The 25,844-nt window shown below is 43.4% G+C and overlaps 15 pseudogenes; all 15 read right to left on the bottom strand.

Annotated features, from left to right (window-relative positions):
* Window positions 1–876: 876 nt before the first annotated feature.
* LOC130334062 (U2 spliceosomal RNA) lies at window positions 877–1,140 on the bottom strand (annotated as a pseudogene).
* A 1,460-nt stretch (window positions 1,141–2,600) lies between these two features.
* On the bottom strand, window positions 2,601–2,864 carry LOC130334063 (U2 spliceosomal RNA; annotated as a pseudogene).
* Window positions 2,865–4,330: 1,466 nt separating this feature from the next.
* Window positions 4,331–4,594, bottom strand: LOC130334064 (U2 spliceosomal RNA; annotated as a pseudogene).
* Window positions 4,595–6,080: 1,486 nt separating this feature from the next.
* Window positions 6,081–6,344, bottom strand: LOC130334065 (U2 spliceosomal RNA; annotated as a pseudogene).
* A 1,475-nt stretch (window positions 6,345–7,819) lies between these two features.
* Window positions 7,820–8,083, bottom strand: LOC130334066 (U2 spliceosomal RNA; annotated as a pseudogene).
* A 1,485-nt stretch (window positions 8,084–9,568) lies between these two features.
* On the bottom strand, window positions 9,569–9,832 carry LOC130334067 (U2 spliceosomal RNA; annotated as a pseudogene).
* A 1,473-nt stretch (window positions 9,833–11,305) lies between these two features.
* On the bottom strand, window positions 11,306–11,569 carry LOC130334068 (U2 spliceosomal RNA; annotated as a pseudogene).
* A 1,453-nt stretch (window positions 11,570–13,022) lies between these two features.
* Window positions 13,023–13,286, bottom strand: LOC130334069 (U2 spliceosomal RNA; annotated as a pseudogene).
* A 1,482-nt stretch (window positions 13,287–14,768) lies between these two features.
* Window positions 14,769–15,032, bottom strand: LOC130334070 (U2 spliceosomal RNA; annotated as a pseudogene).
* A 1,480-nt stretch (window positions 15,033–16,512) lies between these two features.
* Window positions 16,513–16,776, bottom strand: LOC130334071 (U2 spliceosomal RNA; annotated as a pseudogene).
* Window positions 16,777–18,242: 1,466 nt separating this feature from the next.
* LOC130334122 (U2 spliceosomal RNA) lies at window positions 18,243–18,507 on the bottom strand (annotated as a pseudogene).
* Window positions 18,508–19,977: 1,470 nt separating this feature from the next.
* Window positions 19,978–20,241, bottom strand: LOC130334073 (U2 spliceosomal RNA; annotated as a pseudogene).
* A 1,469-nt stretch (window positions 20,242–21,710) lies between these two features.
* On the bottom strand, window positions 21,711–21,997 carry LOC130334012 (U2 spliceosomal RNA; annotated as a pseudogene).
* Window positions 21,998–23,466: 1,469 nt separating this feature from the next.
* LOC130334123 (U2 spliceosomal RNA) lies at window positions 23,467–23,731 on the bottom strand (annotated as a pseudogene).
* Window positions 23,732–25,201: 1,470 nt separating this feature from the next.
* Window positions 25,202–25,465, bottom strand: LOC130334074 (U2 spliceosomal RNA; annotated as a pseudogene).
* Between the last annotated feature and the right edge of the window lie 379 nt (window positions 25,466–25,844).

The following is a 25,844-nucleotide window of genomic DNA, read 5'->3' on the forward strand; positions in this document are numbered from 1 at the left end:
CCCGTGGCATTGAATGGCATTTTAAAAGTGCTAAGGGTCCTGGTGCAATAATCCTCCCATGAGGATCAGCCTCAACGGCTTTGTAGATTGCACTCATGTCAGCAACTCCATATACATTTTTTTTTCTTCATGCTTCTTTCTTCATCCTTTTTTCTTTCTGTCATTCAGACTTTCATTCATTCGATCTCTCTCACTCACTTGCTTTAACTCATTTGTTCTCACTCACTCACTCACTCACTCAATCACTCACTCACTCATTCACTCTCACTCACTCTCACTCTCTCACTCACTCGCTCACTAAGTCAGTCTCTCTCTCTCTCTCTCTTTTTCTTTTTATATATATTTTTTTCCGTCTTCTTCTTCTTCTTCTTCTTCTTCTTCTTCAGACCCTGTCATAGCACTAATGCCTTTCCAATACCACCAGCAGATGGAGACACTCCATTGCAACATTGGTTGTGAGCAGCAGTTTCTAAAAACAAATGCCTCATGGCGGATTTCCCATCCATCAATGGATGGTAAATTTTGTTTTTATCATTCACTGACCACAGAAACCAATGCATGGTCAAGCAACAGCAATGACACACCCTTGTGTATAGGCATGAGACCCTCATGTCATTTAACAGGATTCAGCACCACCCACAAGACAGCTACCTGTCATGTCATGTCAAACCTGCACAGGTGTGCTAGATTATTATTATTTAGTTTTATTTTATTTTTTTACACCAATCAGTGTGCAAACATGGTCATTAAAACGCTAAATGAATAGACGTTCATAAACCAGTCAGTGCAACTCATCATTTTGGTCTCCAATTCTCAAACTCAAATTCTCACCCACGGAGGATTAAATGAGAATCTTTCTTGTTTAACACTGGAATGGGGTGGTGCACTGTTCACTACCCGAAGATACTGCCACATCGGGTCAATGCATAGGGCGACAGAAGCAAGCTTCCAAATCAGCTCCCTTTCTCAAAAATCCATTTAATTTATGGTCCCCAGATAGGGAACGTATGTATCAGTATGTGCTCACAAGTCACCCAAGTGCAAGTATTCACACAAAAAAAAACGTGCCTCAGGATGCGATCTGTCGCAAGATCCTTTCTTTTTTTACACTTGATCTAAGCCAAAAGGCCTAGAGGGGATAACCGGGAAAGGGGTGGACCCAACCATGTCCCCTTCATGAGCACTCACATTACTCATAGGAATGGAAGGAAGGCTGGCAGCCAACCAGCCTCCCATACACTTTCTGGGTGGGTGGCAGTCAGCCACCCATACATACATACAGCACAGGCTAAACCCACATCATCACTTAAAAAAAGGACAGGCGACCATTGCACTCTGATGGAGCATTTAGCAATGCAATCCATAGCCTGGCTTTTGCCTGAACCCCCATCACTCCTCCTCTTGCATATAAGACAATATTTCAGATCTGCATATGAAAACAACACGCCTACCTTTGTTGCACATAGCTGCCTGCCTGTCTCGAGTTACCCCACTGGCTGTAGCTGCGTCCCTTCCGACATGGAATAACACCAACTGTAACGATAAACTGAAAATTAACAGTATAAACCTGCATCATTTTGGACTCTGGTATTTGCTGAATCCGGGTGACCTGACAATCGATGGTGGTGCCGCTGGTGATTCTGGCCTTCTTGGAATCTGTTGGGCCTATGTGTTAGCTCACACATCACTTGGGTATCCATGGTAACTACCACAACATGGTCATCTGCAGTTTACATCTAGCCCGTGGCATTGAATGGCATTTTAAAAGTGCTAAGGGTCCTGGTGCAATAATCCTCCCATGAGGATCAGCCTCAACGGCTTTGTAGATTGCACTCATGTCAGCAACTCCATATACATTTTTTTTTCTTCATGCTTCTTTCTTCATCCTTTTTTCTTTCTGTCATTCAGACTTTCATTCATTCGATCTCTCTCACTCACTTGCTTTAACTCATTTGTTCTCACTCACTCACTCACTCACTCACTCAATCACTCACTCACTCATTCACTCTCACTCACTCTCACTCTCTCGCTCACTAAGTCAGTCTCTCTCTCTCTCTCTCTTTTTATTTTTATATATATTTTTTTCCGTCTTCTTCTTCTTCTTCTTCAGACCCTGTCATAGCACTAATGCCTTTCCAATACCACCAGCAGATGGAGACACTCCATTGCAACATTGGTTGTGAGCAGCAGTTTCTAAAAACAAATGCCTCATGGCGGATTTCCCATCCACTAATGGATGGTAAATTTTGTTTTTATCATTCACTGACCACAGAAACCAATGCATGGTCAAGCAACAGCAATGACACACCCTTGTGTATAGGCATGAGACCCTCATGTCATTTAACAGGATTCAGCACCACCCACAAGACAGCTACCTGTCATGTCATGTCAAACCTGCACAGGTGTGCTAGATTATTATTATTTAGTTTTATTTTATTTTTTTACACCAATCAGTGTGCAAACATGGTCATTAAAACGCTAAATGAATAGACGTTCATAAACCAGTCAGTGCAACTCATCATTTTGGTCTCCAATTCTCAAACTCAAATTCTCACCCACGGAGGATTAAATGAGAATCTTTCTTGTTTAACACTGGAATGGGGTGGTGCACTGTTCACTACCCGAAGATACTGCCACATCGGGTCAATGCATAGGGCGACAGAAGCAAGCTTCCAAATCAGCTCCCTTTCTCAAAAATCCATTTAATTTATGGTCCCCAGATAGGGAACGTATGTATCAGTATGTGCTCACAAGTCACCCAAGTGCAAGTATTCACACAAAAAAAAACGTGCCTCAGGATGCGATCTGTCGCAAGATCCTTTCTTTTTTTACACTTGATCTAAGCCAAAAGGCCTAGAGGGGATAACCGGGAAAGGGGTGGACCCAACCATGTCCCCTTCATGAGCACTCACATTACTCATAGGAATGGAAGGAAGGCTGGCAGCCAACCAGCCTCCCATACACTTTCTGGGTGGGTGGCAGTCAGCCACCCATACATACATACAGCACAGGCTAAACCCACATCATCACTTAAAAAAAGGACAGGCGACCATTGCACTCTGATGGAGCATTTAGCAATGCAATCCATAGCCTGGCTTTTGCCTGAACCCCCATCACTCCTCCTCTTGCATATAAGACAATATTTCAGATCTGCATATGAAAACAACACGCCTACCTTTGTTGCACATAGCTGCCTGCCTGTCTCTAGTTACCCCACTGGCTGTAGCTGCGTCCCTTCCGACATGGAATAACACCAACTGTAACGATAAACTGAAAATTAACAGTATAAACCTGCATCATTTTGGACTCTGGTATTTGCTGAATCCGGGTGACCTGACAATCGATGGTGGTGCCGCTGGTGATTCTGGCCTTCTTGGAATCTGTTGGGCCTATGTGTTAGCTCACACATCACTTGGGTATCCATGGTAACTACCACAACATGGTCATCTGCAGTTTACATCTAGCCCGTGGCATTGAATGGCATTTTAAAAGTGCTAAGGGTCCTGGTGCAATAATCCTCCCATGAGGATCAGCCTCAACGGCTTTGTAGATTGCACTCATGTCAGCAACTCCATATACATTTTTTTTTCTTCATGCTTCTTTCTTCATCCTTTTTTCTTTCTGTCATTCAGACTTTCATTCATTCGATCTCTCTCACTCACTTGCTTTAACTCATTTGTTCTCACTCACTCACTCACTCAATCACTCACTCACTCATTCACTCTCACTCACTCTCACTCTCTCACTCACTCGCTCACTAAGTCAGTCTCTCTCTCTCTCTCTCTTTTTCTTTTTATATATATTTTTTTCCGTCTTCTTCTTCTTCTTCTTCTTCTTCAGACCCTGTCATAGCACTAATGCCTTTCCAATACCACCAGCAGATGGAGACACTCCATTGCAACATTGGTTGTGAGCAGCAGTTTCTAAAAACAAATGCCTCATGGCGGATTTCCCATCCATCAATGGATGGTAAATTTTGTTTTTATCATTCACTGACCACAGAAACCAATGCATGGTCAAGCAACAGCAATGACACACCCTTGTGTATAGGCATGAGACCCTCATGTCATTTAACAGGATTCAGCACCACCCACAAGACAGCTACCTGTCATGTCATGTCAAACCTGCACAGGTGTGCTAGATTATTATTATTTAGTTTTATTTAATTTTTTTACACCAATCAGTGTGCAAACATGGTCATTAAAACGCTAAATGAATAGACGTTCATAAACCAGTCAGTGCAACTCATCATTTTGGTCTCCAATTCTCAAACTCAAATTCTCACCCACGGAGGATTAAATGAGAATCTTTCTTGTTTAACACTGGAATGGGGTGGTGCACTGTTCACTACCCGAAGATACTGCCACATCGGGTCAATGCATAGGGCGACAGAAGCAAGCTTCCAAATCAGCTCCCTTTCTCAAAAATCCATTTAATTTATGGTCCCCAGATAGGGAACGTATGTATCAGTATGTGCTCACAAGTCACCCAAGTGCAAGTATTCACACAAAAAAAAACGTGCCTCAGGATGCGATCTGTCGCAAGATCCTTTCTTTTTTTACACTTGATCTAAGCCAAAAGGCCTAGAGGGGATAACCGGGAAAGGGGTGGACCCAACCATGTCCCCTTCATGAGCACTCACATTACTCATAGGAATGGAAGGAAGGCTGGCAGCCAACCAGCCTCCCATACACTTTCTGGGTGGGTGGCAGTCAGCCACCCATACATACATACAGCACAGGCTAAACCCACATCATCACTTAAAAAAAGGACAGGCGACCATTGCACTCTGATGGAGCATTTAGCAATGCAATCCATAGCCTGGCTTTTGCCTGAACCCCCATCACTCCTCCTCTTGCATATAAGACAATATTTCAGATCTGCATATGAAAACAACACGCCTACCTTTGTTGCACATAGCTGCCTGCCTGTCTCTAGTTACCCCACTGGCTGTAGCTGCGTCCCTTCCGACATGGAATAACACCAACTGTAACGATAAACTGAAAATTAACAGTATAAACCTGCATCATTTTGGACTCTGGTATTTGCTGAATCCGGGTGACCTGACAATCGATGGTGGTGCCGCTGGTGATTCTGGCCTTCTTGGAATCTGTTGGGCCTATGTGTTAGCTCACACATCACTTGGGTATCCATGGTAACTACCACAACATGGTCATCTGCAGTTTACATCTAGCCCGTGGCATTGAATGGCATTTTAAAAGTGCTAAGGGTCCTGGTGCAATAATCCTCCCATGAGGACCAGCCTCAACGGCTTTGTAGATTGCACTCATGTCAGCAACTCCATATACATTTTTTTTCTTCATGCTTCTTTCTTCATCCTTTTTTCTTTCTGTCATTCAGACTTTCATTCATTCGATCTCTCTCACTCACTTGCTTTAACTCATTTGTTCTCACTCACTCACTCACTCAATCACTCACTCACTCATTCACTCTCACTCACTCTCACTCTCTCACTCACTCGCTCACTAAGTCAGTCTCTCTCTCTCTCTCTCTTTTTCTTTTTATATATATTTTTTTCCGTCTTCTTCTTCTTCTTCTTCTTCTTCTTCTTCTTCTTCTTCTTCTTCAGACCCTGTCATAGCACTAATGCCTTTCCAATACCACCAGCAGATGGAGACACTCCATTGCAACATTGGTTGTGAGCAGCAGTTTCTAAAAACAAATGCCTCATGGCGGATTTCCCATCCATCAATGGATGGTAAATTTTGTTTTTATCATTCACTGACCACAGAAACCAATGCATGGTCAAGCAACAGCAATGACACACCCTTGTGTATAGGCATGAGACCCTCATGTCATTTAACAGGATTCAGCACCACCCACAAGACAGCTACCTGTCATGTCATGTCAAACCTGCACAGGTGTGCTAGATTATTATTATTTAGTTTTATTTTATTTTTTTACACCAATCAGTGTGCAAACATGGTCATTAAAACGCTAAATGAATAGACGTTCATAAACCAGTCAGTGCAACTCATCATTTTGGTCTCCAATTCTCAAACTCAAATTCTCACCCACGGAGGATTAAATGAGAATCTTTCTTGTTTAACACTGGAATGGGGTGGTGCACTGTTCACTACCCGAAGATACTGCCACATCGGGTCAATGCATAGGGCGACAGAAGCAAGCTTCCAAATCAGCTCCCTTTCTCAAAAATCCATTTAATTTATGGTCCCCAGATAGGGAACGTATGTATCAGTATGTGCTCACAAGTCACCCAAGTGCAAGTATTCACACAAAAAAAAACGTGCCTCAGGATGCGATCTGTCGCAAGATCCTTTCTTTTTTTACACTTGATCTAAGCCAAAAGGCCTAGAGGGGATAACCGGGAAAGGGGTGGACCCAACCATGTCCCCTTCATGAGCACTCACATTACTCATAGGAATGGAAGGAAGGCTGGCAGCCAACCAGCCTCCCATACACTTTCTGGGTGGGTGGCAGTCAGCCACCCATACATACATACAGCACAGGCTAAACCCACATCATCACTTAAAAAAAGGACAGGCGACCATTGCACTCTGATGGAGCATTTAGCAATGCAATCCATAGCCTGGCTTTTGCCTGAACCCCCATCACTCCTCCTCTTGCATATAAGACAATATTTCAGATCTGCATATGAAAACAACACGCCTACCTTTGTTGCACATAGCTGCCTGCCTGTCTCTAGTTACCCCACTGGCTGTAGCTGCGTCCCTTCCGACATGGAATAACACCAACTGTAACGATAAACTGAAAATTAACAGTATAAACCTGCATCATTTTGGACTCTGGTATTTGCTGAATCCGGGTGACCTGACAATCGATGGTGGTGCCACTGGTGATTCTGGCCTTCTTGGAATCTGTTGGGCCTATGTGTTAGCTCACACATCACTTGGGTATCCATGGTAACTACCACAACATGGTCATCTGCAGTTTACATCTAGCCCGTGGCATTGAATGGCATTTTAAAAGTGCTAAGGGTCCTGGTGCAATAATCCTCCCATGAGGATCAGCCTCAACGGCTTTGTAGATTGCACTCATGTCAGCAACTCCATATACATTTTTTTTTCTTCATGCTTCTTTCTTCATCCTTTTTTCTTTCTGTCATTCAGACTTTCATTCATTCGATCTCTCTCACTCACTTGCTTTAACTCATTTGTTCTCACTCACTCACTCACTCAATCACTCACTCACTCATTCACTCTCACTCACTCTCACTCTCTCACTCACTCGCTCACTAAGTCAGTCTCTCTCTCTCTCTCTCTTTTTCTTTTTATATATATTTTTTTCCGTCTTCTTCTTCTTCTTCTTCTTCTTCTTCTTCTTCAGACCCTGTCATAGCACTAATGCCTTTCCAATACCACCAGCAGATGGAGACACTCCATTGCAACATTGGTTGTGAGCAGCAGTTTCTAAAAACAAATGCCTCATGGCGGATTTCCCATCCATCAATGGATGGTAAATTTTGTTTTTATCATTCACTGACCACAGAAACCAATGCATGGTCAAGCAACAGCAATGACACACCCTTGTGTATAGGCATGAGACCCTCATGTCATTTAACAGGATTCAGCACCACCCACAAGACAGCTACCTGTCATGTCATGTCAAACCTGCACAGGTGTGCTAGATTATTATTATTTAGTTTTATTTTATTTTTTTACACCAATCAGTGTGCAAACATGGTCATTAAAACGCTAAATGAATAGACGTTCATAAACCAGTCAGTGCAACTCATCATTTTGGTCTCCAATTCTCAAACTCAAATTCTCACCCACGGAGGATTAAATGAGAATCTTTCTTGTTTAACACTGGAATGGGGTGGTGCACTGTTCACTACCCGAAGATACTGCCACATCGGGTCAATGCATAGGGCGACAGAAGCAAGCTTCCAAATCAGCTCCCTTTCTCAAAAATCCATTTAATTTATGGTCCCCAGATAGGGAACGTATGTATCAGTATGTGCTCACAAGTCACCCAAGTGCAAGTATTCACACAAAAAAAAACGTGCCTCAGGATGCGATCTGTCGCAAGATCCTTTCTTTTTTTACACTTGATCTAAGCCAAAAGGCCTAGAGGGGATAACCGGGAAAGGGGTGGACCCAACCATGTCCCCTTCATGAGCACTCACATTACTCATAGGAATGGAAGGAAGGCTGGCAGCCAACCAGCCTCCCATACACTTTCTGGGTGGGTGGCAGTCAGCCACCCATACATACATACAGCACAGGCTAAACCCACATCATCACTTAAAAAAAGGATAGGCGACCATTGCACTCTGATGGAGCATTTAGCAATGCAATCCATAGCCTGGCTTTTGCCTGAACCCCCATCACTCCTCCTCTTGCATATAAGACAATATTTCAGATCTGCATATGAAAACAACACGCCTACCTTTGTTGCACATAGCTGCCTGCCTGTCTCTAGTTACCCCACTGGCTGTAGCTGCGTCCCTTCCGACATGGAATAACACCAACTGTAACGATAAACTGAAAATTAACAGTATAAACCTGCATCATTTTGGACTCTGGTATTTGCTGAATCCGGGTGACCTGACAATCGATGGTGGTGCCGCTGGTGATTCTGGCCTTCTTGGAATCTGTTGGGCCTATGTGTTAGCTCACACATCACTTGGGTATCCATGGTAACTACCACAACATGGTCATCTGCAGTTTACATCTAGCCCGTGGCATTGAATGGCATTTTAAAAGTGCTAAGGGTCCTGGTGCAATAATCCTCCCATGAGGACCAGCCTCAACGGCTTTGTAGATTGCACTCATGTCAGCAACTCCATATACATTTTTTTTCTTCATGCTTCTTTCTTCATCCTTTTTTCTTTCTGTCATTCAGACTTTCATTCATTCGATCTCTCTCACTCACTTGCTTTAACTCATTTGTTCTCACTCACTCACTCACTCACTCACTCAATCACTCACTCACTCATTCACTCTCACTCACTCTCACTCTCTCACTCACTCGCTCACTAAGTCAGTCTCTCTCTCTCTCTCTCTTTTTCTTTTTATATATATTTTTTTCCGTCTTCTTCTTCTTCTTCTTCTTCTTCTTCTTCTTCTTCAGACCCTGTCATAGCACTAATGCCTTTCCAATACCACCAGCAGATGGAGACACTCCATTGCAACATTGGTTGTGAGCAGCAGTTTCTAAAAACAAATGCCTCATGGCGGATTTCCCATCCATCAATGGATGGTAAATTTTGTTTTTATCATTCACTGACCACAGAAACCAATGCATGGTCAAGCAACAGCAATGACACACCCTTGTGTATAGGCATGAGACCCTCATGTCATTTAACAGGATTCAGCACCACCCACAAGACAGCTACCTGTCATGTCATGTCAAACCTGCACAGGTGTGCTAGATTATTATTATTTAGTTTTATTTTATTTTTTTACACCAATCAGTGTGCAAACATGGTCATTAAAACGCTAAATGAATAGACGTTCATAAACCAGTCAGTGCAACTCATCATTTTGGTCTCCAATTCTCAAACTCAAATTCTCACCCACGGAGGATTAAATGAGAATCTTTCTTGTTTAACACTGGAATGGGGTGGTGCACTGTTCACTACCCGAAGATACTGCCACATCGGGTCAATGCATAGGGCGACAGAAGCAAGCTTCCAAATCAGCTCCCTTTCTCAAAAATCCATTTAATTTATGGTCCCCAGATAGGGAACGTATGTATCAGTATGTGCTCACAAGTCACCCAAGTGCAAGTATTCACACAAAAAAAAACGTGCCTCAGGATGCGATCTGTCGCAAGATCCTTTCTTTTTTTACACTTGATCTAAGCCAAAAGGCCTAGAGGGGATAACCGGGAAAGGGGTGGACCCAACCATGTCCCCTTCATGAGCACTCACATTACTCATAGGAATGGAAGGAAGGCTGGCAGCCAACCAGCCTCCCATACACTTTCTGGGTGGGTGGCAGTCAGCCACCCATACATACATACAGCACAGGCTAAACCCACATCATCACTTAAAAAAAGGACAGGCGACCATTGCACTCTGATGGAGCATTTAGCAATGCAATCCATAGCCTGGCTTTTGCCTGAACCCCCATCACTCCTCCTCTTGCATATAAGACAATATTTCAGATCTGCATATGAAAACAACACGCCTACCTTTGTTGCACATAGCTGCCTGCCTGTCTCTAGTTACCCCACTGGCTGTAGCTGCGTCCCTTCCGACATGGAATAACACCAACTGTAACGATAAACTGAAAATTAACAGTATAAACCTGCATCATTTTGGACTCTGGTATTTGCTGAATCCGGGTGACCTGACAATCGATGGTGGTGCCGCTGGTGATTCTGGCCTTCTTGGAATCTGTTGGGCCTATGTGTTAGCTCACACATCACTTGGGTATCCATGGTAACTACCACAACATGGTCATCTGCAGTTTACATCTAGCCCGTGGCATTGAATGGCATTTTAAAAGTGCTAAGGGTCCTGGTGCAATAATCCTCCCATGAGGATCAGCCTCAACGGCTTTGTAGATTGCACTCATGTCAGCAACTCCATATACATTTTTTTTTCTTCATGCTTCTTTCTTCATCCTTTTTTCTTTCTGTCATTCAGACTTTCATTCATTCGATCTCTCTCACTCACTTGCTTTAACTCATTTGTTCTCACTCACTCACTCACTCACTCAATCACTCACTCACTCATTCACTCTCACTCACTCTCACTCTCTCACTCACTCGCTCACTAAGTCAGTCTCTCTCTCTCTCTCTCTTTTTCTTTTTATATATATTTTTTTCCGTCTTCTTCTTCTTCTTCTTCTTCTTCTTCAGACCCTGTCATAGCACTAATGCCTTTCCAATACCACCAGCAGATGGAGACACTCCATTGCAACATTGGTTGTGAGCAGCAGTTTCTAAAAACAAATGCCTCATGGCGGATTTCCCATCCATCAATGGATGGTAAATTTTGTTTTTATCATTCACTGACCACAGAAACCAATGCATGGTCAAGCAACAGCAATGACACACCCTTGTGTATAGGCATGAGACCCTCATGTCATTTAACAGGATTCAGCACCACCCACAAGACAGCTACCTGTCATGTCATGTCAAACCTGCACAGGTGTGCTAGATTATTATTATTTAGTTTTATTTTATTTTTTTACACCAATCAGTGTGCAAACATGGTCATTAAAACGCTAAATGAATAGACGTTCATAAACCAGTCAGTGCAACTCATAATTTTGGTCTCCAATTCTCAAACTCAAATTCTCACCCACGGAGGATTAAATGAGAATCTTTCTTGTTTAACACTGGAATGGGGTGGTGCACTGTTCACTACCCGAAGATACTGCCACATCGGGTCAATGCATAGGGCGACAGAAGCAAGCTTCCAAATCAGCTCCCTTTCTCAAAAATCCATTTAATTTATGGTCCCCAGATAGGGAACGTATGTATCAGTATGTGCTCACAAGTCACCCAAGTGCAAGTATTCACACAAAAAAAAATGTGCCTCAGGATGCGATCTGTCGCAAGATCCTTTCTTTTTTTACACTTGATCTAAGCCAAAAGGCCTAGAGGGGATAACCGGGAAAGGGGTGGACCCAACCATGTCCCCTTCATGAGCACTCACATTACTCATAGGAATGGAAGGAAGGCTGGCAGCCAACCAGCCTCCCATACACTTTCTGGGTGGGTGGCAGTCAGCCACCCATACATACATACAGCACAGGCTAAACCCACATCATCACTTAAAAAAAGGACAGGCGACCATTGCACTCTGATGGAGCATTTAGCAATGCAATCCATAGCCTGGCTTTTGCCTGAACCCCCATCACTCCTCCTCTTGCATATAAGACAATATTTCAGATCTGCATATGAAAACAACACGCCTACCTTTGTTGCACATAGCTGCCTGCCTGTCTCTAGTTACCCCACTGGCTGTAGCTGCGTCCCTTCCGACATGGAATAACACCAACTGTAACGATAAACTGAAAATTAACAGTATAAACCTGCATCATTTTGGACTCTGGTATTTGCTGAATCCGGGTGACCTGACAATCGATGGTGGTGCCGCTGGTGATTCTGGCCTTCTTGGAATCTGTTGGGCCTATGTGTTAGCTCACACATCACTTGGGTATCCATGGTAACTACCACAACATGGTCATCTGCAGTTTACATCTAGCCCGTGGCATTGAATGGCATTTTAAAAGTGCTAAGGGTCCTGGTGCAATAATCCTCCCATGAGGATCAGCCTCAACGGCTTTGTAGATTGCACTCATGTCAGCAACTCCATATACATTTTTTTTTCTTCATGCTTCTTTCTTCATCCTTTTTTCTTTCTGTCATTCAGACTTTCATTCATTCGATCTCTCTCACTCACTTGCTTTAACTCATTTGTTCTCACTCACTCACTCACTCACTCAATCACTCACTCACTCATTCACTCTCACTCACTCGCTCACTAAGTCAGTCTCTCTCTCTCTCTCTCTTTTTCTTTTTATATATATTTTTTTTCCGTCTTCTTCTTCTTCTTCTTCTTCTTCAGACCCTGTCATAGCACTAATGCCTTTCCAATACCACCAGCAGATGGAGACACTCCATTGCAACATTGGTTGTGAGCAGCAGTTTCTAAAAACAAATGCCTCATGGCGGATTTCCCATCCATCAATGGATGGTAAATTTTGTTTTTATCATTCACTGACCACAGAAACCAATGCATGGTCAAGCAACAGCAATGACACACCCTTGTGTATAGGCATGAGACCCTCATGTCATTTAACAGGATTCAGCACCACCCACAAGACAGCTACCTGTCATGTCATGTCAAACCTGCACAGGTGTGCTAGATTATTATTATTTAGTTTTATTTTATTTTTTTACACCAATCAGTGTGCAAACATGGTCATTAAAACGCTAAATGAATAGACGTTCATAAACCAGTCAGTGCAACTCATCATTTTGGTCTCCAATTCTCAAACTCAAATTCTCACCCACGGAGGATTAAATGAGAATCTTTCTTGTTTAACACTGGAATGGGGTGGTGCACTGTTCACTACCCGAAGATACTGCCACATCGGGTCAATGCATAGGGCGACAGAAGCAAGCTTCCAAATCAGCTCCCTTTCTCAAAAATCCATTTAATTTATGGTCCCCAGATAGGGAACGTATGTATCAGTATGTGCTCACAAGTCACCCAAGTGCAAGTATTCACACAAAAAAAAACGTGCCTCAGGATGCGATCTGTCGCAAGATCCTTTCTTTTTTTACACTTGATCTAAGCCAAAAGGCCTAGAGGGGATAACCGGGAAAGGGGTGGACCCAACCATGTCCCCTTCATGAGCACTCACATTACTCATAGGAATGGAAGGAAGGCTGGCAGCCAACCAGCCTCCCATACACTTTCTGGGTGGGTGGCAGTCAGCCACCCATACATACATACAGCACAGGCTAAACCCACATCATCACTTAAAAAAAGGACAGGCGACCATTGCACTCTGATGGAGCATTTAGCAATGCAATCCATAGCCTGGCTTTTGCCTGAACCCCCATCACTCCTCCTCTTGCATATAAGACAATATTTCAGATCTGCATATGAAAACAACACGCCTACCTTTGTTGCACATAGCTGCCTGCCTGTCTCTAGTTACCCCACTGGCTGTAGCTGCGTCCCTTCCGACATGGAATAACACCAACTGTAACGATAAACTGAAAATTAACAGTATAAACCTGCATCATTTTGGACTCTGGTATTTGCTGAATCCGGGTGACCTGACAATCGATGGTGGTGCCACTGGTGATTCTGGCCTTCTTGGAATCTGTTGGGCCTATGTGTTAGCTCACACATCACTTGGGTATCCATGGTAACTACCACAACATGGTCATCTGCAGTTTACATCTAGCCCGTGGCATTGAATGGCATTTTAAAAGTGCTAAGGGTCCTGGTGCAATAATCCTCCCATGAGGATCAGCCTCAACGGCTTTGTAGATTGCACTCATGTCAGCAACTCCATATACATTTTTTTTTCTTCATGCTTCTTTCTTCATCCTTTTTTCTTTCTGTCATTCAGACTTTCATTCATTCGATCTCTCTCACTCACTTGCTTTAACTCATTTGTTCTCACTCACTCACTCACTCACTCAATCACTCACTCACTCATTCACTCTCACTCACTCTCACTCTCTCACTCACTCGCTCACTAAGTCAGTCTCTCTCTCTCTCTCTCTTTTTCTTTTTATATATATTTTTTTCCGTCTTCTTCTTCTTCTTCTTCTTCTTCTTCTTCTTCTTCAGACCCTGTCATAGCACTAATGCCTTTCCAATACCACCAGCAGATGGAGACACTCCATTGCAACATTGGTTGTGAGCAGCAGTTTCTAAAAACAAATGCCTCATGGCGGATTTCCCATCCATCAATGGATGGTAAATTTTGTTTTTATCATTCACTGACCACAGAAACCAATGCATGGTCAAGCAACAGCAATGACACACCCTTGTGTATAGGCATGAGACCCTCATGTCATTTAACAGGATTCAGCACCACCCACAAGACAGCTACCTGTCATGTCATGTCAAACCTGCACAGGTGTGCTAGATTATTATTATTTAGTTTTATTTTATTTTTTTACACCAATCAGTGTGCAAACATGGTCATTAAAACGCTAAATGAATAGACGTTCATAAACCAGTCAGTGCAACTCATCATTTTGGTCTCCAATTCTCAAACTCAAATTCTCACCCACGGAGGATTAAATGAGAATCTTTCTTGTTTAACACTGGAATGGGGTGGTGCACTGTTCACTACCCGAAGATACTGCCACATCGGGTCAATGCATAGGGCGACAGAAGCAAGCTTCCAAATCAGCTCCCTTTCTCAAAAATCCATTTAATTTATGGTCCCCAGATAGGGAACGTATGTATCAGTATGTGCTCACAAGTCACCCAAGTGCAAGTATTCACACAAAAAAAAACGTGCCTCAGGATGCGATCTGTCGCAAGATCCTTTCTTTTTTTACACTTGATCTAAGCCAAAAGGCCTAGAGGGGATAACCGGGAAAGGGGTGGACCCAACCATGTCCCCTTCATGAGCACTCACATTACTCATAGGAATGGAAGGAAGGCTGGCAGCCAACCAGCCTCCCATACACTTTCTGGGTGGGTGGCAGTCAGCCACCCATACATACATACAGCACAGGCTAAACCCACATCATCACTTAAAAAAAGGACAGGCGACCATTGCACTCTGATGGAGCATTTAGCAATGCAATCCATAGCCTGGCTTTTGCCTGAACCCCCATCACTCCTCCTCTTGCATATAAGACAATATTTCAGATCTGCATATGAAAACAACACGCCTACCTTTGTTGCACATAGCTGCCTGCCTGTCTCTAGTTACCCCACTGGCTGTAGCTGCGTCCCTTCCGACATGGAATAACACCAACTGTAACGATAAACTGAAAATTAACAGTATAAACCTGCATCATTTTGGACTCTGGTATTTGCTGAATCCGGGTGACCTGACAATCGATGGTGGTGCCGCTGGTGATTCTGGCCTTCTTGGAATCTGTTGGGCCTATGTGTTAGCTCACACATCACTTGGGTATCCATGGTAACTACCACAACATGGTCATCTGCAGTTTACATCTAGCCCGTGGCATTGAATGGCATTTTAAAAGTGCTAAGGGTCCTGGTGCAATAATCCTCCCATGAGGATCAGCCTCAACGGCTTTGTAGATTGCACTCATGTCAGCAACTCCATATACATTTTTTTTTCTTCATGCTTCTTTCTTCATCCTTTTTTCTTTCTGTCATTCAGACTTTCATTCATTCGATCTCTCTCACTCACTTGCTTTAACTCATTTGTTCTCACTCACTCACTCACTCACTCACTCAATCACTCACTCACTCATTCACTCTCACTCACTCTCACTCTCTCACTCACTCGCTCACTAAGTCAGTCTCTCTCTCTCTCTCTCTTTTTCTTTTTATATATATTTTTTTCCGTCTTCTTCTTCTTCTTCTTCTTCTTCTTCTTCAGACCCTGTCATAGCACTAATGCCTTTCCAATACCACCAGCAGATGGAGACACTCCATTGCAACATTGGTTGTGAGCAGCAGTTTCTAAAAACAAATGCCTCATGGCGGATTTCCCATCCATCAATGGATGGTAAATTTTGTTTTTATCATTCACTGACCACAGAAACCAATGCATGGTCAAGCAACAGCAATGACACACCCTTGTGTATAGGCATGAGACCCTCATGTCATTTAACAGGATTCAGCACCACCCACAAGACAGCTACCTGTCATGTCATGTCAAACCTGCACAGGTGTGCTAGATTATTATTATTTAGTTTTATTTTATTTTTTTACACCAATCAGTGTGCAAACATGGTCATTAAAACGCTAAATGAATAGACGTTCATAAACCAGTCAGTGCAACTCATCATTTTGGTCTCCAATTCTCAAACTCAAATTCTCACCCACGGAGGATTAAATGAGAATCTTTCTTGTTTAACACTGGAATGGGGTGGTGCACTGTTCACTACCCGAAGATACTGCCACATCGGGTCAATGCATAGGGCGACAGAAGCAAGCTTCCAAATCAGCTCCCTTTCTCAAAAATCCATTTAATTTATGGTCCCCAGATAGGGAACGTATGTATCAGTATGTGCTCACAAGTCACCCAAGTGCAAGTATTCACACAAAAAAAAACGTGCCTCAGGATGCGATCTGTCGCAAGATCCTTTCTTTTTTTACACTTGATCTAAGCCAAAAGGCCTAGAGGGGATAACCGGGAAAGGGGTGGACCCAACCATGTCCCCTTCATGAGCACTCACATTACTCATAGGAATGGAAGGAAGGCTGGCAGCCAACCAGCCTCCCATACACTTTCTGGGTGGGTGGCAGTCAGCCACCCATACATACATACAGCACAGGCTAAACCCACATCATCACTTAAAAAAAGGACAGGCGACCATTGCACTCTGATGGAGCATTTAGCAATGCAATCCATAGACTGGCTTTTGCCTGAACCCCCATCACTCCTCCTCTTGCATATAAGACAATATTTCAGATCTGCATATGAAAACAACACGCCTACCTTTGTTGCACATAGCTGCCTGCCTGTCTCTAGTTACCCCACTGGCTGTAGCTGCGTCCCTTCCGACATGGAATAACACCAACTGTAACGATAAACTGAAAATTAACAGTATAAACCTGCATCATTTTGGACTCTGGTATTTGCTGAATCCGGGTGACCTGACAATCGATGGTGGTGCCGCTGGTGATTCTGGCCTTCTTGGAATCTGTTGGGCCTATGTGTTAGCTCACACATCACTTGGGTATCCATGGTAACTACCACAACATGGTCATCTGCAGTTTACATCTAGCCCGTGGCATTGAATGGCATTTTAAAAGTGCTAAGGGTCCTGGTGCAATAATCCTCCCATGAGGATCAGCCTCAACGGCTTTGTAGATTGCACTCATGTCAGCAACTCCATATACATTTTTTTTTCTTCATGCTTCTTTCTTCATCCTTTTTTCTTTCTGTCATTCAGACTTTCATTCATTCGATCTCTCTCACTCACTTGCTTTAACTCATTTGTTCTCACTCACTCACTCACTCAATCACTCACTCACTCATTCACTCTCACTCACTCTCACTCTCTCACTCACTCGCTCACTAAGTCAGTCTCTCTCTCTCTCTCTCTTTTTCTTTTTATATATATTTTTTTCCGTCTTCTTCTTCTTCTTCTTCTTCTTCAGACCCTGTCATAGCACTAATGCCTTTCCAATACCACCAGCAGATGGAGACACTCCATTGCAACATTGGTTGTGAGCAGCAGTTTCTAAAAACAAATGCCTCATGGCGGATTTCCCATCCATCAATGGATGGTAAATTTTGTTTTTATCATTCACTGACCACAGAAACCAATGCATGGTCAAGCAACAGCAATGACACACCCTTGTGTATAGGCATGAGACCCTCATGTCATTTAACAGGATTCAGCACCACCCACAAGACAGCTACCTGTCATGTCATGTCAAACCTGCACAGGTGTGCTAGATTATTATTATTTAGTTTTATTTTATTTTTTTACACCAATCAGTGTGCAAACATGGTCATTAAAACGCTAAATGAATAGACGTTCATAAACCAGTCAGTGCAACTCATCATTTTGGTCTCCAATTCTCAAACTCAAATTCTCACCCACGGAGGATTAAATGAGAATCTTTCTTGTTTAACACTGGAATGGGGTGGTGCACTGTTCACTACCCGAAGATACTGCCACATCGGGTCAATGCATAGGGCGACAGAAGCAAGCTTCCAAATCAGCTCCCTTTCTCAAAAATCCATTTAATTTATGGTCCCCAGATAGGGAACGTATGTATCAGTATGTGCTCACAAGTCACCCAAGTGCAAGTATTCACACAAAAAAAAACGTGCCTCAGGATGCGATCTGTCGCAAGATCCTTTCTTTTTTTTACACTTGATCTAAGCCAAAAGGCCTAGAGGGGATAACCGGGAAAGGGGTGGACCCAACCATGTCCCCTTCATGAGCACTCACATTACTCATAGGAATGGAAGGAAGGCTGGCAGCCAACCAGCCTCCCATACACTTTCTGGGTGGGTGGCAGTCAGCCACCCATACATACATACAGCACAGGCTAAACCCACATCATCACTTAAAAAAAGGACAGGCGACCATTGCACTCTGATGGAGCATTTAGCAATGCAATCCATAGCCTGGCTTTTGCCTGAACCCCCATCACTCCTCCTCTTGCATATAAGACAATATTTCAGATCTGCATATGAAAACAACACGCCTACCTTTGTTGCACATAGCTGCCTGCCTGTCTCTAGTTACCCCACTGGCTGTAGCTGCGTCCCTTCCGACATGGAATAACACCAACTGTAACGATAAACTGAAAATTAACAGTATAAACCTGCATCATTTTGGACTCTGGTATTTGCTGAATCCGGGTGACCTGACAATCGATGGTGGTGCCGCTGGTGATTCTGGCCTTCTTGGAATCTGTTGGGCCTATGTGTTAGCTCACACATCACTTGGGTATCCATGGTAACTACCACAACATGGTCATCTGCAGTTTACATCTAGCCCGTGGCATTGAATGGCATTTTAAAAGTGCTAAGGGTCCTGGTGCAATAATCCTCCCATGAGGATCAGCCTCAACGGCTTTGTAGATTGCACTCATGTCAGCAACTCCATATACATTTTTTTTTCTTCATGCTTCTTTCTTCATCCTTTTTTCTTTCTGTCATTCAGACTTTCATTCATTCGATCTCTCTCACTCACTTGCTTTAACTCATTTGTTCTCACTCACTCACTCACTCACTCAATCACTCACTCACTCATTCACTCTCACTCACTCTCACTCTCTCACTCACTCGCTCACTAAGTCAGTCTCTCTCTCTCTCTCTCTTTTTCTTTTTATATATATTTTTTTCCGTCTTCTTCTTCTTCTTCTTCTTCTTCAGACCCTGTCATAGCACTAATGCCTTTCCAATACCACCAGCAGATGGAGACACTCCATTGCAACATTGGTTGTGAGCAGCAGTTTCTAAAAACAAATGCCTCATGGCGGATTTCCCATCCATCAATGGATGGTAAATTTTGTTTTTATCATTCACTGACCACAGAAACCAATGCATGGTCAAGCAACAGCAATGACACACCCTTGTGTATAGGCATGAGACCCTCATGTCATTTAACAGGATTCAGCACCACCCACAAGACAGCTACCTGTCATGTCATGTCAAACCTGCACAGGTGTGCTAGATTATTATTATTTAGTTTTATTTTATTTTTTTACACCAATCAGTGTGCAAACATGGTCATTAAAACGCTAAATGAATAGACGTTCATAAACCAGTCAGTGCAACTCATCATTTTGGTCTCCAATTCTCAAACTCAAATTCTCACCCACGGAGGATTAAATGAGAATCTTTCTTGTTTAACACTGGAATGGGGTGGTGCACTGTTCACTACCCGAAGATACTGCCACATCGGGTCAATGCATAGGGCGACAGAAGCAAGCTTCCAAATCAGCTCCCTTTCTCAAAAATCCATTTAATTTATGGTCCCCAGATAGGGAACGTATGTATCAGTATGTGCTCACAAGTCACCCAAGTGCAAGTATTCACACAAAAAAAAACGTGCCTCAGGATGCGATCTGTCGCAAGATCCTTTCTTTTTTTACACTTGATCTAAGCCAAAAGGCCTAGAGGGGATAACCGGGAAAGGGGTGGACCCAACCATGTCCCCTTCATGAGCACTCACATTACTCATAGGAATGGAAGGAAGGCTGGCAGCCAACCAGCCTCCCATACACTTTCTGGGTGGGTGGCAGTCAGCCACCCATACATACATACAGCACAGGCTAAACCCACATCATCACTTAAAAAAAGGACAGGCGACCATTGCACTCTGATGGAGCATTTAGCAATGCAATCCATAGCCGCCTGGCTTTTGCCTGAACCCCCATCACTCCTCCTCTTGCATATAAGACAATATTTCAGATCTGCATATGAAAACAACACGCCTACCTTTGTTGCACATAGCTGCCTGCCTGTCTCTAGTTACCCCACTGGCTGTAGCTGCGTCCCTTCCGACATGGAATAACACCAACTGTAACGATAAACTGAAAATTAACAGTATAAACCTGCATCATTTTGGACTCTGGTATTTGCTGAATCCGGGTGACCTGACAATCGATGGTGGTGCCGCTGGTGATTCTGGCCTTCTTGGAATCTGTTGGGCCTATGTGTTAGCTCACACATCACTTGGGTATCCATGGTAACTACCACAACATGGTCATCTGCAGTTTACATCTAGCCCGTGGCATTGAATGGCATTTTAAAAGTGCTAAGGGTCCTGGTGCAATAATCCTCCCATGAGGATCAGCCTCAACGGCTTTGTAGATTGCACTCATGTCAGCAACTCCATATACATTTTTTTTTCTTCATGCTTCTTTCTTCATCCTTTTTTCTTTCTGTCATTCAGACTTTCATTCATTCGATCTCTCTCACTCACTTGCTTTAACTCATTTGTTCTCACTCACTCACTCACTCAATCACTCACTCACTCATTCACTCTCACTCACTCTCACTCTCTCACTCACTCGCTCACTAAGTCAGTCTCTCTCTCTCTCTCTCTTTTTCTTTTTATATATATTTTTTTCCGTCTTCTTCTTCTTCTTCTTCTTCTTCAGACCCTGTCATAGCACTAATGCCTTTCCAATACCACCAGCAGATGGAGACACTCCATTGCAACATTGGTTGTGAGCAGCAGTTTCTAAAAACAAATGCCTCATGGCGGATTTCCCATCCATCAATGGATGGTAAATTTTGTTTTTATCATTCACTGACCACAGAAACCAATGCATGGTCAAGCAACAGCAATGACACACCCTTGTGTATAGGCATGAGACCCTCATGTCATTTAACAGGATTCAGCACCACCCACAAGACAGCTACCTGTCATGTCATGTCAAACCTGCACAGGTGTGCTAGATTATTATTATTTAGTTTTATTTTATTTTTTTACACCAATCAGTGTGCAAACATGGTCATTAAAACGCTAAATGAATAGACGTTCATAAACCAGTCAGTGCAACTCATCATTTTGGTCTCCAATTCTCAAACTCAAATTCTCACCCACGGAGGATTAAATGAGAATCTTTCTTGTTTAACACTGGAATGGGGTGGTGCACTGTTCACTACCCGAAGATACTGCCACATCGGGTCAATGCATAGGGCGACAGAAGCAAGCTTCCAAATCAGCTCCCTTTCTCAAAAATCCATTTAATTTATGGTCCCCAGATAGGGAACGTATGTATCAGTATGTGCTCACAAGTCACCCAAGTGCAAGTATTCACACAAAAAAAAACGTGCCTCAGGATGCGATCTGTCGCAAGATCCTTTCTTTTTTTACACTTGATCTAAGCCAAAAGGTACACTTGATCTAAGCCAAAAGGCCTAGAGGGGATAACCGGGAAAGGGGTGGACCCAACCATGTCCCCTTCATGAGCACTCACATTACTCATAGGAATGGAAGGAAGGCTGGCAGCCAACCAGCCTCCCATACACTTTCTGGGTGGGTGGCAGTCAGCCACCCATACATACATACAGCACAGGCTAAACCCACATCATCACTTAAAAAAAGGACAGGCGACCATTGCACTCTGATGGAGCATTTAGCAATGCAATCCATAGACTGGCTTTTGCCTGAACCCCCATCACTCCTCCTCTTGCATATAAGACAATATTTCAGATCTGCATATGAAAACAACACGCCTACCTTTGTTGCACATAGCTGCCTGCCTGTCTCTAGTTACCCCACTGGCTGTAGCTGCGTCCCTTCCGACATGGAATAACACCAACTGTAACGATAAACTGAAAATTAACAGTATAAACCTGCATCATTTTGGACTCTGGTATTTGCTGAATCCGGGTGACCTGACAATCGATGGTGGTGCCGCTGGTGATTCTGGCCTTCTTGGAATCTGTTGGGCCTATGTGTTAGCTCACACATCACTTGGGTATCCATGGTAACTACCACAACATGGTCATCTGCAGTTTACATCTAGCCCGTGGCATTGAATGGCATTTTAAAAGTGCTAAGGGTCCTGGTGCAATAATCCTCCCATGAGGATCAGCCTCAACGGCTTTGTAGATTGCACTCATGTCAGCAACTCCATATACATTTTTTTTTCTTCATGCTTCTTTCTTCATCCTTTTTTCTTTCTGTCATTCAGACTTTCATTCATTCGATCTCTCTCACTCACTTGCTTTAACTCATTTGTTCTCACTCACTCACTCACTCAATCACTCACTCACTCATTCACTCTCACTCACTCTCACTCTCTCACTCACTCGCTCACTAAGTCAGTCTCTCTCTCTCTCTCTCTTTTTCTTTTTATATATATTTTTTTCCGTCTTCTTCTTCTTCTTCTTCTTCTTCTTCAGACCCTGTCATAGCACTAATGCCTTTCCAATACCACCAGCAGATGGAGACACTCCATTGCAACATTGGTTGTGAGCAGCAGTTTCTAAAAACAAATGCCTCATGGCGGATTTCCCATCCATCAATGGATGGTAAATTTTGTTTTTATCATTCACTGACCACAGAAACCAATGCATGGTCAAGCAACAGCAATGACACACCCTTGTGTATAGGCATGAGACCCTCATGTCATTTAACAGGATTCAGCACCACCCACAAGACAGCTACCTGTCATGTCATGTCAAACCTGCACAGGTGTGCTAGATTATTATTATTTAGTTTTATTTTATTTTTTTACACCAATCAGTGTGCAAACATGGTCATTAAAACGCTAAATGAATAGACGTTCATAAACCAGTCAGTGCAACTCATCATTTTGGTCTCCAATTCTCAAACTCAAATTCTCACCCACGGAGGATTAAATGAGAATCTTTCTTGTTTAACACTGGAATGGGGTGGTGCACTGTTCACTACCCGAAGATACTGCCACATCGGGTCAATGCATAGGGCGACAGAAGCAAGCTTCCAAATCAGCTCCCTTTCTCAAAAATCCATTTAATTTATGGTCCCCAGATAGGGAACGTATGTATCAGTATGTGCTCACAAGTCACCCAAGTGCAAGTATTCACACAAAAAAAAACGTGCCTCAGGATGCGATCTGTCGCAAGATCCTTTCTTTTTTTTACACTTGATCTAAGCCAAAAGGCCTAGAGGGGATAACCGGGAAAGGGGTGGACCCAACCATGTCCCCTTCATGAGCACTCACATTACTCATAGGAATGGAAGGAAGGCTGGCAGCCAACCAGCCTCCCATACACTTTCTGGGTGGGTGGCAGTCAGCCACCCATACATACATACAGCACAGGCTAAACCCACATCATCACTTAAAAAAAGGACAGGCGACCATTGCACTCTGATGGAGCATTTAGCAATGCAATCCATAGCCTGGCTTTTGCCTGAACCCCCATCACTCCTCCTCTTGCATATAAGACAATATTTCAGATCTGCATATGAAAACAACACGCCTACCTTTGTTGCACATAGCTGCCTGCCTGTCTCTAGTTACCCCACTGGCTGTAGCTGCGTCCCTTCCGACATGGAATAACACCAACTGTAACGATAAACTGAAAATTAACAGTATAAACCTGCATCATTTTGGACTCTGGTATTTGCTGAATCCGGGTGACCTGACAATCGATGGTGGTGCCGCTGGTGATTCTGGCCTTCTTGGAATCTGTTGGGCCTATGTGTTAGCTCACACATCACTTGGGTATCCATGGTAACTACCACAACATGGTCATCTGCAGTTTACATCTAGCCCGTGGCATTGAATGGCATTTTAAAAGTGCTAAGGGTCCTGGTGCAATAATCCTCCCATGAGGATCAGCCTCAACGGCTTTGTAGATTGCACTCATGTCAGCAACTCCATATACATTTTTTTTTCTTCATGCTTCTTTCTTCATCCTTTTTTCTTTCTGTCATTCAGACTTTCATTCATTCGATCTCTCTCACTCACTTGCTTTAACTCATTTGTTCTCACTCACTCACTCACTCACTCAATCACTCACTCACTCATTCACTCTCACTCACTCTCACTCTCTCACTCACTCGCTCACTAAGTCAGTCTCTCTCTCTCTCTCTCTTTTTCTTTTTATATATATTTTTTTCCGTCTTCTTCTTCTTCTTCTTCTTCTTCAGACCCTGTCATAGCACTAATGCCTTTCCAATACCACCAGCAGATGGAGACACTCCATTGCAACATTGGTTGTGAGCAGCAGTTTCTAAAAACAAATGCCTCATGGCGGATTTCCCATCCATCAATGGATGGTAAATTTTGTTTTTATCATTCACTGACCACAGAAACCAATGCATGGTCAAGCAACAGCAATGACACACCCTTGTGTATAGGCATGAGACCCTCATGTCATTTAACAGGATTCAGCACCACCCACAAGACAGCTACCTGTCATGTCATGTCAAACCTGCACAGGTGTGCTAGATTATTATTATTTAGTTTTATTTTATTTTTTTACACCAATCAGTGTGCAAACATGGTCATTAAAACGCTAAATGAATAGACGTTCATAAACCAGTCAGTGCAACTCATCATTTTGGTCTCCAATTCTCAAACTCAAATTCTCACCCACGGAGGATTAAATGAGAATCTTTCTTGTTTAACACTGGAATGGGGTGGTGCACTGTTCACTACCCGAAGATACTGCCACATCGGGTCAATGCATAGGGCGACAGAAGCAAGCTTCCAAATCAGCTCCCTTTCTCAAAAATCCATTTAATTTATGGTCCCCAGATAGGGAACGTATGTATCAGTATGTGCTCACAAGTCACCCAAGTGCAAGTATTCACACAAAAAAAAACGTGCCTCAGGATGCGATCTGTCGCAAGATCCTTTCTTTTTTTACACTTGATCTAAGCCAAAAGGCCTAGAGGGGATAACCGGGAAAGGGGTGGACCCAACCATGTCCCCTTCATGAGCACTCACATTACTCATAGGAATGGAAGGAAGGCTGGCAGCCAACCAGCCTCCCATACACTTTCTGGGTGGGTGGCAGTCAGCCACCCATACATACATACAGCACAGGCTAAACCCACATCATCACTTAAAAAAAGGACAGGCGACCATTGCACTCTGATGGAGCATTTAGCAATGCAATCCATAGCCTGGCTTTTGCCTGAACCCCCATCACTCCTCCTCTTGCATATAAGACAATATTTCAGATCTGCATATGAAAACAACACGCCTACCTTTGTTGCACATAGCTGCCTGCCTGTCTCTAGTTACCCCACTGGCTGTAGCTGCGTCCCTTCCGACA

This window comes from Hyla sarda, unplaced genomic scaffold (assembly GCF_029499605.1).
Source record: "Hyla sarda isolate aHylSar1 unplaced genomic scaffold, aHylSar1.hap1 scaffold_428, whole genome shotgun sequence".
NCBI lineage: Eukaryota > Metazoa > Chordata > Amphibia > Anura > Hylidae > Hyla > Hyla sarda.